Source organism: Harpia harpyja, chromosome 7 (genome assembly GCF_026419915.1).
Source record: "Harpia harpyja isolate bHarHar1 chromosome 7, bHarHar1 primary haplotype, whole genome shotgun sequence".
In the NCBI taxonomy this organism is placed as follows: Eukaryota; Metazoa; Chordata; class Aves; order Accipitriformes; family Accipitridae; genus Harpia; species Harpia harpyja.
In genome coordinates this window covers 27,878,425-27,892,047 of record NC_068946.1, presented here as the reverse complement: position 1 = coordinate 27,892,047, position 13,623 = coordinate 27,878,425, and positions in this window count along the sequence as shown.

The window sequence follows — 13,623 nt, the reverse complement described above, 5'->3', positions numbered from 1 at the left end:
TGAGGGGGGTAGGTGTAGTCCTCAGTATACATGTTGCATCCCTTGGCGATGCAATGCATGTGCATGACTTGCTTTTTATTACGCTAAAGTTTTAAGATGAAGAGGGAGGTAGAAGTGAGGAGTAAGACTTAAAGATGTAGTATGGATTGGAACTAGACCAATGAATATTCAGTTTTTGTTCTTGTTTTAGTATTTATCTCTGTTTCATCTGAACCTTTGCAAACAGTTGTCAAAATCCATCTATTTCCTGTGGTGGTTCAGCTCAGATTCCATCATTCTTTCTTCTGGTATGTTACTTTTATTTGCTTAATACATGGATAGTATTTCTCTTTACTGCTGCTTGTTTTGATCCTTTCAGCTACTGCTAAGAGGGGGAAAATGATTATAAAAAAGGTTGTGCACGTGCTTCTTTTTGAAGGCTAAAGAGAAAAGTTGTAAGGCAGTATGTGGCTACCAGCAGATTTCTCCATACATCAAAAGGAGCTCTGTTAAAATTCTGATCTAATGATGACTAATCAATCAGTTGCCCAAATGATGATGGAAACACTGGTGCTTTTCATTTTAATGGTGTTAGATTCAATCTGCATACAATTAAAAATAAACATACTGACTTTTTGGTAACAGATATTTTACAGATTTCCAAATGTGTCAAATGCTTTAATTTTCCAGTCTGTTCTAGCAACTTCTCATTTCCTGAGTTATTGCCAACACATGATAGTTTTTATTGAATCTGGGGTCAGGATGATGTTGGAGTCAAAGTCAGCATATTTTCACCTACCACAATTAGTTAATGTTCATACAGCACTTTTTGTGGCTGTAAAGAACTCAACTGTTCAATATTATCAAGAATTATCTTCTATATTCTTCTTATTTTAGACATCAGTGTTTTGTGAAATGCATTGGTAAGCACAATTTTTTTTTTCTTTTTAGAGCTTAAAAGAGAACACATTAATGAAATTATTTTACATATTGTTATTTCCAACTTTACAGAGACTGTTCACTTTTTCTGTGCTTAGCAAATTCTTTTTTTCTCCCTCACACTCCTCCATTTTAAAATAAGAATTCATCTGCAATGCACAGTTCTCCATCTTTATTTTCTCAGAGTAGGGTGTGATGAGTGTCATTTGGCTGTATAATGAATATAGTTTTATGTAATTATGTAGCTATTGCCTATGCCTTCATAGACATCTCTGCTTTTTCATGGAAGCTGTAAAGGGGAGCCAAGCATTCACACCTGTCTGTCTCTAATCCTTGGATCTTGTTTTATTGCCTACTACATTATTTTCAAGCTCCCTAGTGCAGCCAGCAGGCCAACTAATTTCCTTTCTTTCATTTAACTCTAGAGTATGTTGGAAAACCAAAATTTTTTAATTCACGGAAAAAAATGGGTTGAAAGTCCGTTTTCAACCAGTTTTTCCCACAAGAGACTTGCATTGTAGTGCACATGTGGGGAAACAACAAAAATCTCACAGTTGCATTTTGGCAAGCCTTGTGTTGCCACTGTCTCCTCCAGGCTCAGAGAACTGCAGCAAGGGCTGAGGTTGGCAGGCACCTCTGGAAACCATTTAGTCCCACCTCCCGCTCACAGCAGGCTCAGCTGGAGCAGGCTGCTCAGGGCCACATCCCATGGGATTTTTGAGTATCTGCAAGCGTGGACACTCCACAGCCTCTCTGGGCAACCTGTTCTAGCATCTGACCACCTCTCACAGATATCTCTGTTTAAACAGAGTTCCCTGTATTTCAGTTGGTGCTCGGTACCTCTTGTCCTTTCACTGGGCTCCACTGAGAAGAGCCTGTTTGCCTGCCGGCAGCTGGACCGCTGCTTGTGCTGTACGTCCCCTGGTGCACTGGCACAGTCTGTGGTGCCCGTGGGGAATAGCTGGCACTGAAACCCTTGCCCAGCTCTGCCAGGAGATATTTTCTTCAAGTGGGGAGCCCAGCCCACAAAGGAGAAGGTGGCTGTGACACGCAGTTGTACCAGTGAGGACCTGCATGGGCTTTGGTTTTCATGTGGTTTACCGGCTTCTGTGGCAAAATGAGTCCTCTAAACCAACTTCCTAAGGCTTAACCCTCCCTTCTTCTTATCCTACAGGAGTTAAGGTTTGTGGGGATTTTTTCCAATGGAAGATTTTTCCTTGGTTTTCTTTTGCATATTTCAAGTTACATGGGTTTACTGACTGTAAATCTAAAACTTCATAGTTGTTTGCTACGATTATAAATTTGTTACAAGTCTGTACGGTTCTTGTGCATGTTCTTTTCATGGCTTTTTTTCCTGTTTGCTTTTAGCTCCATTTGCTATTGTTTGAGACTTTCGTATTGGTTTACTTTGTGTCCAATATTTTGTTCTAATTGGCTTAGTATTAATTTGATTTAATAAATATTTTACAAATGTATTATTCGGGGTAATTTGCTGTGGCTTATTTGTTTTGGGCTTATTTGGGCTGTGATTTTTTTATTATTGGTTTTGCTTGTTTCTTTTTTATGGTTTCTCTTGCCTGTGTTTGTAAGGAACTTGTGTTTGGTTTCCCCCTGCTGATAATTAGGTTAAAGAGCTTTTGATGAGGAGGGCTGAGGGAGCAGGAGTTGAAACAGTCCTCCTTTGCTGACTTGTGCTGCCATTGCTTTCTCCAAAGCAGGCTAGTGGCATTGTGCAAAAACCCAGGCTGCATTAAGTGGGATTTTTATACTTTATCACTTTATCTCCTTTCTTAAGCATCAGTGATGTCTACTCTGTAAAACATAGGTATGTAGATTAAAAACGTTATAGAACAGCTAAGCCAGTAATGTTAGACAGTTTAGTGCATTTTGCCATTGCCGTCTCTTCTAAATTTGCTATGAACAAAAACTTGATAAATTTATATCAGAGGGCTGAAGTTACAAACATTCCCAATGTGGAAGCTTGCATTGTTTGTCCCTCGTTTTATACTTAGGTTTATCTTTAAGACGACATTTTATTTTCGTTTTTTTTTTTGTTTGAATACTGCAGCATGTCTCAACCATCAGCTTAAGTTCTTTCTTCTAGTCCATCTTGGATAGCATGATAGTGCTGTATTTTTTCTTTGTAAATGTACTCATTTCCCTCAAGTTTATACAGGGAAAGAATTAACATTTGCCAAAAGGGGACTTGTGAATCTGTGCTCCATTGTCATCAGTTTGTATGAACCTTACTAAATTATTGAATTACATCTGAAGAGGGGCGGGGGGGGGGGAATACATGAGCTTGCAAGTCATTCAGACTCCTCTGGAAATTTTATGTAAAGTATTTAAGTTGTGGTGGGTTTGGTTTTGGTTTTTTTTTTTGCTCCTTTCTTTTTCTTCAGCACTATTTTAAAGAGCTACATTGCACTTTTATTAATGTCTTGACAGTCAAAATGCTCAGGCTATAAGTGGATTTGAAAGGGCCGAGTGGTGAAATTCAAGCACAAGTTGACTCTTGTTTTTAACTTTAATTTTCATGTTTCTAACACTTAGAAGTGAAGAGGACTATCACTTATAGCACAGACTCAGGTTTGTACTTTCAAGGAAGGAAAATTTTGTTTCTAAATGATTAATTCTGATGGTATTTTTATGCTAAGTGTGGATGCTTCTGTGAGGAGAGGTTGTGGTGGTTTTTATTTTTATTTAAAGTAAATGTTTAATGCACTTGATGTAAGTGAAGGTCACGTAGCATCTCAGATGCCTAGAGATCATTTTGTAAGCAGTGTGTAGGAGGATACCTGCTCTTTTTCAGCCTCTTGGTATTATGTCACTTAATGCACATAGAATTTTTCTCTTGTGATTGCAAAATACATGTCTACTATGCTGAAAATTAATGTTGGAAGAAGTATTAAGTAAAGGGGCAGGAAACACTGTTCTTGATTAAAAAAAAAGTTGCATATAGCATGAAAGGCCTTTATGGTATTCACTGTGCAATATCAAGGTATTATCCATTCATATTTGTGCATGCACTGGGTTTATTTGTCAGCTAGAAAGTGTTTCATTGAAAGATGGATCTGAAACAAATCATTATGTTGAAGTAACTGAGATTTTGGAAAGTTTGGATGTGGATCCTAATTTTGCAGTTTGAATACATTAATTTAATAAATACAAAATAAACTTTAGAATTGCTACATCTGCTCCACTCAAGGGAGGGCAATAGGGCATGAATCCAGTAAATTAGAGCCCAACTCATCTGAGAAAACTGGCAAGCTTCTGTCAGTTCAAGGGGACCTACTTCTGAGATTCAACTGAAATCTTTAACGTTTTGTGCTGATTCAGAGCCAGAATGCTGCAGGTATAGCAGAATATTCATCCGAGTGGTTGGGCTGAAATCAGCTGGTGTCAATGCAAAAACCTCGAGTGGCAGACACGAGCCTGGCTCAGGCCCCATACAGGATGTGCCATTCTATGGGGTATCCATTCCACTAGTCACACTCGGAGAATATTTGTGCTGTTCATTTGACTTAAATATATGAATTATTTTGCTATACGGTTATCAATAGTGAAAAAGCATTATAACTATAAGAAACAGTAATTTTCACATGAGTCTACCTGCCTTGTACCAAAACACCCAGGAAGGTTAGTTGCATTAGAGTTTCTTACCTGCTGCTTCCAATTAAGAATCTATTTAGCTTGCTTTTCTTCAGTGGCTTACATGTCGGATAACATAAAATCAAAGACCACTTCCTATCACTCTGCCTTGAGCCAAAATGCTAATTCCTCCTGTGTTCTGAACTGGTGTTTTGATAGCATGTACCACAACACGGGCGACTGCACAGCTAGGCTGCCAGTGCACGTTCCTCTCTCAGCTGCGCAGCTGCCTCAGGCAAGCTAACTATAGCTTTGTTTTTGTGAGTGGTATGTCAAAGCCATCTATTTATAAACCAAATTAGAAAATGCCTTGGAACTGTAATTTTTCTTTCAGGCTTCACTTTCAGCTATCCAGAAGCTCAGTATTCCATATTCATAGATTTGGTTATAAAATTTAACTTGTCTGAAGAATAAAAATAATATATTAAACAAACCAAAAATAACTCTGTTAAATTATTAAAGTTTTGGAATATAGATATCAGTTGTAAAACATTTCAAAATATTTTTATACCTTTACCTGCAAGGTGAAATGTGAAGGATGTGGGGATGCACTAACCAAATAAAGAAAACACATATTTATTTTTTCCATTTTCCATAATTTCTGATTAGTTGTTATTCTTGGAAATATCTCTTAATAATAAACTGGTATTATGCTTGTTTTAAAGGTTGGAAAAGTGAGGTAAGCCGCTCAAGAGAAACATTTTAAACATGTTCACTAGTTTTGACCTTCTTCAGTTTCAAACCAAGATGCACACTGACTAACTTTTAGAGGTTTGAATGGCCTGGATGCTGGTCCAAGTCTTTGCTAGATATTTAGGAGGATCAGGCCCTAGGTAACCTGAAACAAGTATCAAGAAAAATGGCATTTGACATAAATGGAGATCCTTGTTAATGTGGGGATAAGCAACCTTACAGAATCCACAAAAGAAACACAAACCCTCCAATTCTTTCCTATTTTCAGATCAATAAACTGTATTGCAGGGGTCCGACTTTTCTTATGACTTTGTTGGGGCCTGGATGAAGTGGTGGAGTTTAGATCTTGATTATATGGCCCAAACTGCATTAACCTCCTGTGGAGTAATATTTTAGTCTGTAAGTAGCCAGCCTTTTCTCAGTGGAGCTATTCTCTAAACATGAGGGCAGGCAAGATGAGGAACAAATAGCCTATAGTTACCCATAGGTAGGTGATGTTAGAAGCCTATGCAAATGATTTTGGAAGTGTTTTCTTTATTAAATAATAGTCCTCTCTTGCAGATTAATCTCTTATAACTAAGCACTTTCTTTAAATATAAACGGCTCTGTGCCACTTTTAGAACACTCAGATTACTTTGTTAAATTATTAACCAGTTTTTATCATCAGTAGGGGAGTTTTTATAGAAACGAGAACAGGAACTTACTCACTGGTTATTTTTAAAATGTGCCAACATGAAGGCTTGTACTTGTGACAAGGCTTATGAAGTGTAACAGAGCTGTTGTATGGATTTTAAAGGAATTAGAAAAATTAGAGAGAGAAAAAATTCTTTTTAGGCATAAAGCTCCATCCAGGTTTGGTCCTTACAGTGTATTTTATGTTCTGCTTCTGCAATCAGTGGATGCTGAGGCTGCTCAGCAGCTCTTGGTAAGTTTTTATCATGTTTCAGGGTCCAGCTAGTAGGCTATGAATATTGAAGCAAGGGGAAAGCTGGTATTTAAGGCTTAATTTACTGGTAAGCATTTTCTGCCTTGACATGAGACATGGCTTGGCAATAGGCTATTTGTCGTCTTCTCTTTCTTCTCTTTCTTCTATTATTTGCATTAGGGGCTGCAGGTAGAGAAGCACTCAGGTCCTGTTTTGCTTGAAGGCCTGACAGGAGGAAGGTCCACCTGTAGGGGCGTAGCTGGTGAGTTACTGTGGATTCAATATTTGGAAGTCCTTACTCCCAAGCTCTCCATGATTTGCATGGAGGATACCGATGTACCTGCTACCCAGCAATTCCAAATCCTGGGCATGTGGAACGGGGTCAGGCATGGAGAAGTCTCTATAATGATGTCTGCCAGCTTCTGAGCAGCTCAGTTTCTGGACAAGAGAGACATAGGCTCTTCCAGAGCTGGAGCTCTGTCCTCCTTGGTAGGCAACTGAAAATAAAACAAGTCTGTTTTGCTCCAGACTGCAATGAAACTTAATGCAAGAATACATCAAAATCCACCAGAAAATTGAATTACCTTTCTGCAGAGTACAACTTATCTGTTGTTGTAACTGAAAATACTTTGGTGAAGGATGGTGTAACAAATGAGAGTTGAGAGAACACGGGTGTCTCTTCCTCCTAGGCCCTACAGCATTACTTTCTCCAAATAAATTTCAAAGTCTCTGTTTTAAATCTCACATGCCTGTTCCAATTTTCTTATTCAGCCAGTTAATCATGTAAGTATTTGCTGAGCAAGTGTGGTTGTCATGAAGGTGATTTGTGAAATCTCTGAGAACTTGCATTACATGGCCATTTTTTCCTACTAGTGTCAGTGTGCCCAAAGTTAAAATTTAAGATTCAATAACATCACTCTCTGTGTCCTGTTATGCTGTGGTGCATTTTCACTCCTTTTTGCGCTATGCAAAACCAGATTTTATTTTTAATGGAAAATTACTAAATTTCAAAATTGTATACGGATATATGCTTTGTGCAGTTTATATAGCAAAATGGTCCTCTGACATTGGCAAGGCATATTCAGCAGATGGCTGGGGAGAGTCTAATCCTCTCCCTCCTGGCACAAGGTATGCTAATTACTATGTGCCTTGAGCAAAGAGCCTTCTAGATATTCAGCTGATTTTCATATTGGGGCAGAAATGTCTGCTGTGGAAGGTAATGGAAAGATCCCCATGTAAATTCCTTGAGGACATCTTTACTGTGAAAATTAAAAAAAAGTAAGAAATCTCTACTATTTCCAAATGTCAGTTGGAAGAGTAACAGGGCTTGCTGTCAGCCTAATTTGGATCCCACCAGGGATGTGTGTTGGATGGAGGCTGGGTTTGGCAGGGTACGTGGGAAGAGATTACAGCTGCTTCCATCAAAACAGAGTCAATTTTCAGGGGAGACAGCAAAGGATCTCTCAGTGTCTCCTCCTAACAGCCATCGGAGACCTGTGAAAGACGTGGTATTAGGGTCACCGGATGAGGGTTTGGGGCTTCTTGTCTCATTACTTGCAGTTCCATTGAAGTGACAATGTAGCTTTGCAGCAGAGGAGCCAGAAAGAGGCCAGGAAAAATGCCGCTTGCCTGACATGGGAAAATCACTCGATGAAACCTGCGACACTCCACCATGAAAGCAACCCAGAGAGTTCCTGTACTCGCAGAGCTTTTCAAAGAGGGGAGGCACCCCTAATGCTGACCCTCGTTCGCAGGTGCCTCAATTCCAACAGCAACATAACGGGAAGCCAAGGGATGGGAGAGACAAAAGGATATGGCGCTAGCCCTGGCACCCATAGACCTGGCTGCCCTTACCCAATTGCTATGGACATGGAGCCCTTCTCTGCCCCTGCCCCTCTGCTCAGCAGGGCAGTGAGTGTGAAAGGTGACCTGGCTGCAGCAGCAAGTTTGCTGTGGGGGCTGCTGGTGCCTGATTTGGCTGGCAGCAAGGAGCCGGTGAATTTGGAGAGGTGCTGACTAGCGTCTTCACCAGGCAGTGAGGTTTCCTCCAAAGAAGAGCCAGAGATGGCAGCGGGGATGGAGAAGGAGCTCGGTGCCTGACCCACGTACCTACCTGTTAGTGTGTAGTGGGGAGCCTCCTGCGCCATTGTCACCTGGGGGCTTCCTTGTCTTCTTCCAGCAAAGGCCATCAGGCCCAAGCACTGCAGATCTTGGGCATGATGCCTAGCCCTTTTCCCTGCACACTCTTGGAGCCTGTTACCCAGGGACTTACTATGCCAGGATGACTCTCACCAAACAAGCCCCCCCATCTGTGCCCAAGCCTGTCCCCAGAATGTGGATGCCACGTGGCAACCCAGACTCTGGAGAGACAGCAATCATGTGCTCTTCCAGTCTCCCCTGCAGCAGTAAGCCAGCTGGGAGGATCTCCCTGCCCACAGGTTACGTGGGCAATACTGACCCATTCTGGCTGATATGGTGGCATCAGCCAAAAAAAACCACCCAAAGGGAAGATTATTATTTACCCAATACCTGTGCTTTTTAGAAGTTAGAGTTGTTACCACCTGCTATTTGCCATCTTAATACTCTAACATACCAGGCTAAAGCTTCTGTGCTGACTCTTTTCACTTGCCACTAGAAGGTCCCTTTTCCGCTCACAGCGATACTGGTGGAGAAGCTCTCAGGGTCCATTGCTCCTGGCTGGCATCCCTGCTGCTGGGGTCCCTGCGAGGTCCAGGGCCAGAACTGTGGTGGGAGCAGCTGAGAGGCAAATGGGGCAGTCCAAGCTGCAGTAGCAATCTGGGAAACACGCTATCTCCACGCTCAGAGAGCATTCCCCTGCTGCGTGAGTGTATTATTTCCTCAGTGACCTAGTTTTATGAGTAAAAAAGTCTTCCCTCTTCATAACTACAGCAACAGAGAATTTTATTAATGTTTGCCACTATAAAGAAAAGGTTACTATGTCTTAATTTTACTAGGTTGCTTTAAAATCTATAAGATCTTTATGGAAGTTAGGAGGTATCTTGTGATCAGCTGTCAGTCCTATGTGCACACTTCTTCTAGAAATGAGTCTGTAGGGATGACTCAGGCTTGGCAGCCCAACAAAAGATGTTCCCTCTGTAAAACAGTTACATCTGAAAATGTAAGACTGTTTCTTCATTGCTGTCTTGGTGGGGGGGATGGGGAAAGATTGCCAGGATGATAATGAATATTTTAAATTTGAGCTCTGCAGTTCAGCTGCATGACAGCTCGTATAAGCCAAATAACATTTTATACCCTGACTGGATAAGTACATTAGTGCTTCCAGTACAGATTCTAGTTTTGGCTCTGCAACACATTGCCTTTACACGTATGTCTAGGATCAAAAAGCATTCCAGAAACCAGCATTTAAATGTCACTTTAAACCTATTAATGTGCTTATCTAAGCCTAGACTGAGGGCTGTTACCGTACGCCCGCATCTGTAAGGGCTGCTCTCGCACTAGAAATTACTAAATACACTTGGAAACCAGGGGGAGCTTTCAAGTGTGGTAGCTCCTAGGTGGTAATCAGTGCTATTTTATACTGGTCTGGGTGCTGCACTGCAGTGTAGAGTGTGCAAGTCAAGTTTAAAACAATTGGGTCAAGAAAATAGGGTCATTCTTTAGCTATCATAAAACAGGCTGACGTTTTGAACTGTACTGTTGAGTAGCCAACCTTCCTGAAACAGAAGTAGAATTGCATGGGTTTCTTGTGGTTATTACTTGGCAAAATAATGCAAAAGAGATTATATAAATCTGATTACGTTGCTTTCATTCTAAGCATTTTTTTTTTATTACAGTGATGCTCCTTGTCCATATCTATTCAGCTATTGTTGTTTCCCCCATAAAGATTGTAGATGGCACAATGTTGTGAAAGACTGTTGTATTGCTTCAACAGTCACTGAATCAATGGATGGCTGTGGCTGTTTAGAAGCAGTTTTCTACAAGAAAAGTCAATTTATCTATAGGCAGAATGAGGAAAAAGATATTTTGTGCTCAGCAGGATCCCTTTGGTAAATGGAAGTTTCATTGATTATGCAACTGTGTTGGAGAGCAAGATAAATTTTGGGATGGGGCTAAAATAATATAAATAAAAATAAAGGCAGGAAAACACTGTCCAGTGGGAAGGGCCCTGAATTGCCTTTGGCCTGCAGAGGTCAGGTTGTCCTTTGGACTGTGCATTTAATCTGCTTTGTACCTTTGGGCATGTTCCCCTGCTGTCTAATGCTTCAATCCACCAAGCTCTACCAGTTGAAGCATATTTGTTTATTTATTTAAGAAATTATTTCACACTCTAAGCTCCACATGCAGTATCAGCACATGAGAACAGTAAAAAAAATTAAGAATAATTCAAGTTTTTGTGACTAAATTCTCTATTTTGTGGCCCCATGATCCAAGTTTTGTGTATGTATTTGTTATAGGAAGAGAGTTTGTTCTGAAACCCAGTTTAATCAGAGGTGAGATTTCTTTTGATTTCGGTTCTTGCTCAGGCACTTGATGCTTGCAATGCTTTGATTATCAGCAAACTGATCCCTTTCAGCTTACAAGTAGGAGCAGCTAAGTTTCTGGAGTTGCTTACAATAAGCAAATACTTTCTCCTGCAAGTTAATGCATTCCTACTGTTTTCTTAATATTTGTGTGAAAGTCTTTAACTGTGATAGCGTAGTTGGTGCAACTAAACCTTAACTGGAGGTGTGAACTGCTTTTGGTGACGTCTCACTTCAAGCGGTAGCTGGCACATGTATGCATACAGACAACTTTGCCATGCCACCTAAGCTCATCTGCAGCAAGAAATTTTTCTGGCATCATTATGCATTGAAGCCTTTGGTTTCTCAAGGCAACAGTCTTGAGAAAGGAAGTGACCTCCTTCTTTGATTTATGGGGCTTCTGGTGCCCACATGTAAAAAGCAGGATGAAGAGGATGAGAAACTCAAAGATGGTTAAAGCTAGAGCATTTCTTAGCCATAAGATATGGATGGAATTTAAGAGAGAAAAGCAAACTAATTAATTCCCCGTAAGAAGCAGTTTCATAAGTAATAATAGAAAAAGTTATTTTTGAAGTATGGGTTTGAATAATAAACACATTCTTGGGGGGGTAGTATAGGAAAACTAGAGCTTTTTCAATCACGTATGCTACAAAAATAATCCATGTAGGATAAAATAATGCTGCTTTAATTTCCAGGGAAGTCTTAAAAAAAAAAAAAGCTACATTTCCATAGTAACAACAAATAATAATGTGTGTTTGAACTTACAGTTAACCAGTGGGATAAGCAACTCCAGAAAATCACAGGGAACATATGCATATAGAGAAATAATAAGATCTTTGAAGGGTGACTAAGTGTGAGTTCATGTGGGCGAGAGGAAGAATGGAAGCAGCGGGGTAAAGGGCATAATTTCACATCCCCCAAGTGTGAGTTCTCGACATGACAATCCACGTGGTCAGGTTGTGTGGGGCTCCTGTGGGTGTGAGAAAGGAGTATCCACTTCTGTGGTTGTGAGGACTTGGGGGTTTTTTGTGCTCTAGAGATTTGTGGCTGAGATTTTTGTCCAGAAAATTAGCAAGAAGACTGGGGGTGCATACTACATCGGGAAAGACTGTTTGGGTCTTATTTGCCTTTGTACCATGCTGACAAAGCAGAAGTAGTAATCCCCTGAAGTATCTGCTGCATTATGGCACTGGCAGTTCGAGTCTAGTAAACTAGGAAAATATTATTGGGCTGCGATTCTTTCCGTCCTTTGGGAGATTGAAAATTTACTGGAGCTTCCTTAGGAAGCAAGAATCTGCTCAAGGAATTAACAGCAGAAATTATGCAAAGCATTCACTGGGATATGTGCATAATTTTGATGCAATGTTACAAAACATCTATGTTGACATTACCAGATGCTGTCTTTGGCAGATGGGTCATGAGAATCACCAGATCTGTGACTGACCTCTTTAAAATTTGGGAATCCATAGGCCCAGACTGATTGGTGGGGAGAAGCTGAAAGAGGACTTTTTTTGGTCATATATCAAACTTGTAAGGAAATTAGTTTAAAAGGTCTTTGGTGGGGGTGATGATAACACACCAATCTGTGATCCACATCCAATACTGAAAGTTATTTATGTTACAAAAAATATATTTTAGTAACTCAAATGTGTCGGGGAAACCCTAGGACTTCAGTGCAACACTTTGATAATACTTTGCCCTGATTTTTCTTAACAATTCAGACCATGTCTCTAGAGAAATGATGGTTAAATGTTTTAGGCTCTCTAGAGGAATCAGTGCCAAATCCTAGATACATCCTCAAATAAGAATCTTTCAGGATAGTGTGTGTGTTTCATGTCTGATTCATCCCTATGCCTAATTAGGTAAGGAGTTTGGAAACTGGTCAAAGTTTGTCTACAGAGAAAAGGAAGGATGCCTAGCTGGAAATAGCAGTTTCTATTCCCCCCCCCCCCCCCCCTATTTCGTAGAGCTGCATTTTATGGAAATGCCAGGATTTTCCCCATCTGACTAACATTGCTGCTTTTCAGCATTTTCACCTACCTTTTATAGCACAGATTGACAGTATCAATGGCATCAGCATCAGCACAGGTCTCTGCTGAATGCAAGACTGTGTAGAAGTCTCTTACCTGAGTAGCAGCCTCAGCAAATTAGTGGAGTAAGAATTTTTTATTTTTATTTTTGGGTGAACATAAGAAAAGCAACTGTAACACCTTTAAATGCTGCGTGTCCATGCCCCTCGAACCAGCTTCCAAGTAGCAGTAGCTGTAGCTAGGAAGTTCCTTTTCCCAGGGAGGTTTAGTAGCTCAAGCATGCATTGTACTGGCATGGCCATATTCCTTCTGCTTCTCAGGCTAATGCAGTCTTTGTTATTCTGGGCATCTCTGTGCTGAAGATAACACCCTTAATGTTTTCAACTACAGTCTCATGAAATTTTCACCCATTGCTTGGGCTTAGATGCTGTAAGCATTGAGAGTCTGGTCCTTTCTACCAGCAGGGGGAATGAGCTATTAATGCTAGCACTGGCACAAGAACAAATGGGTTTCTGTGAGGCATGGACAAATTTAGGCTGGGAAGTAGGAGGATTTACTTAGTGATTCTAACAACGAGCTTCTGGAACAGCCATCCAGTGGTAGCAGAAGGGCAAAAAGCCTAATTACTTTTAAATGCGATGTACGAAAGGAACTGTGCGATGGAATAGCCAGTGGTAGCTGGGGGCTGAACTTGGTGACTCAAGAGGTCCCTCGCAGCCCTTTTCCCCCCTGTGCATATGCAAGTGGGTCAGGGAAAGAGTGAGGATATCTTCCCTCCCCTTTGCAAAGTCACACTGGAATAGCTGCAATCTAGCTTTTTTAGAACCTACCACTTGGAAGTATTTGATCAGCTGTGGCAAGTCCTTAGGATGTGAACATGTATTTAGTTTGAAGGAAATATAAA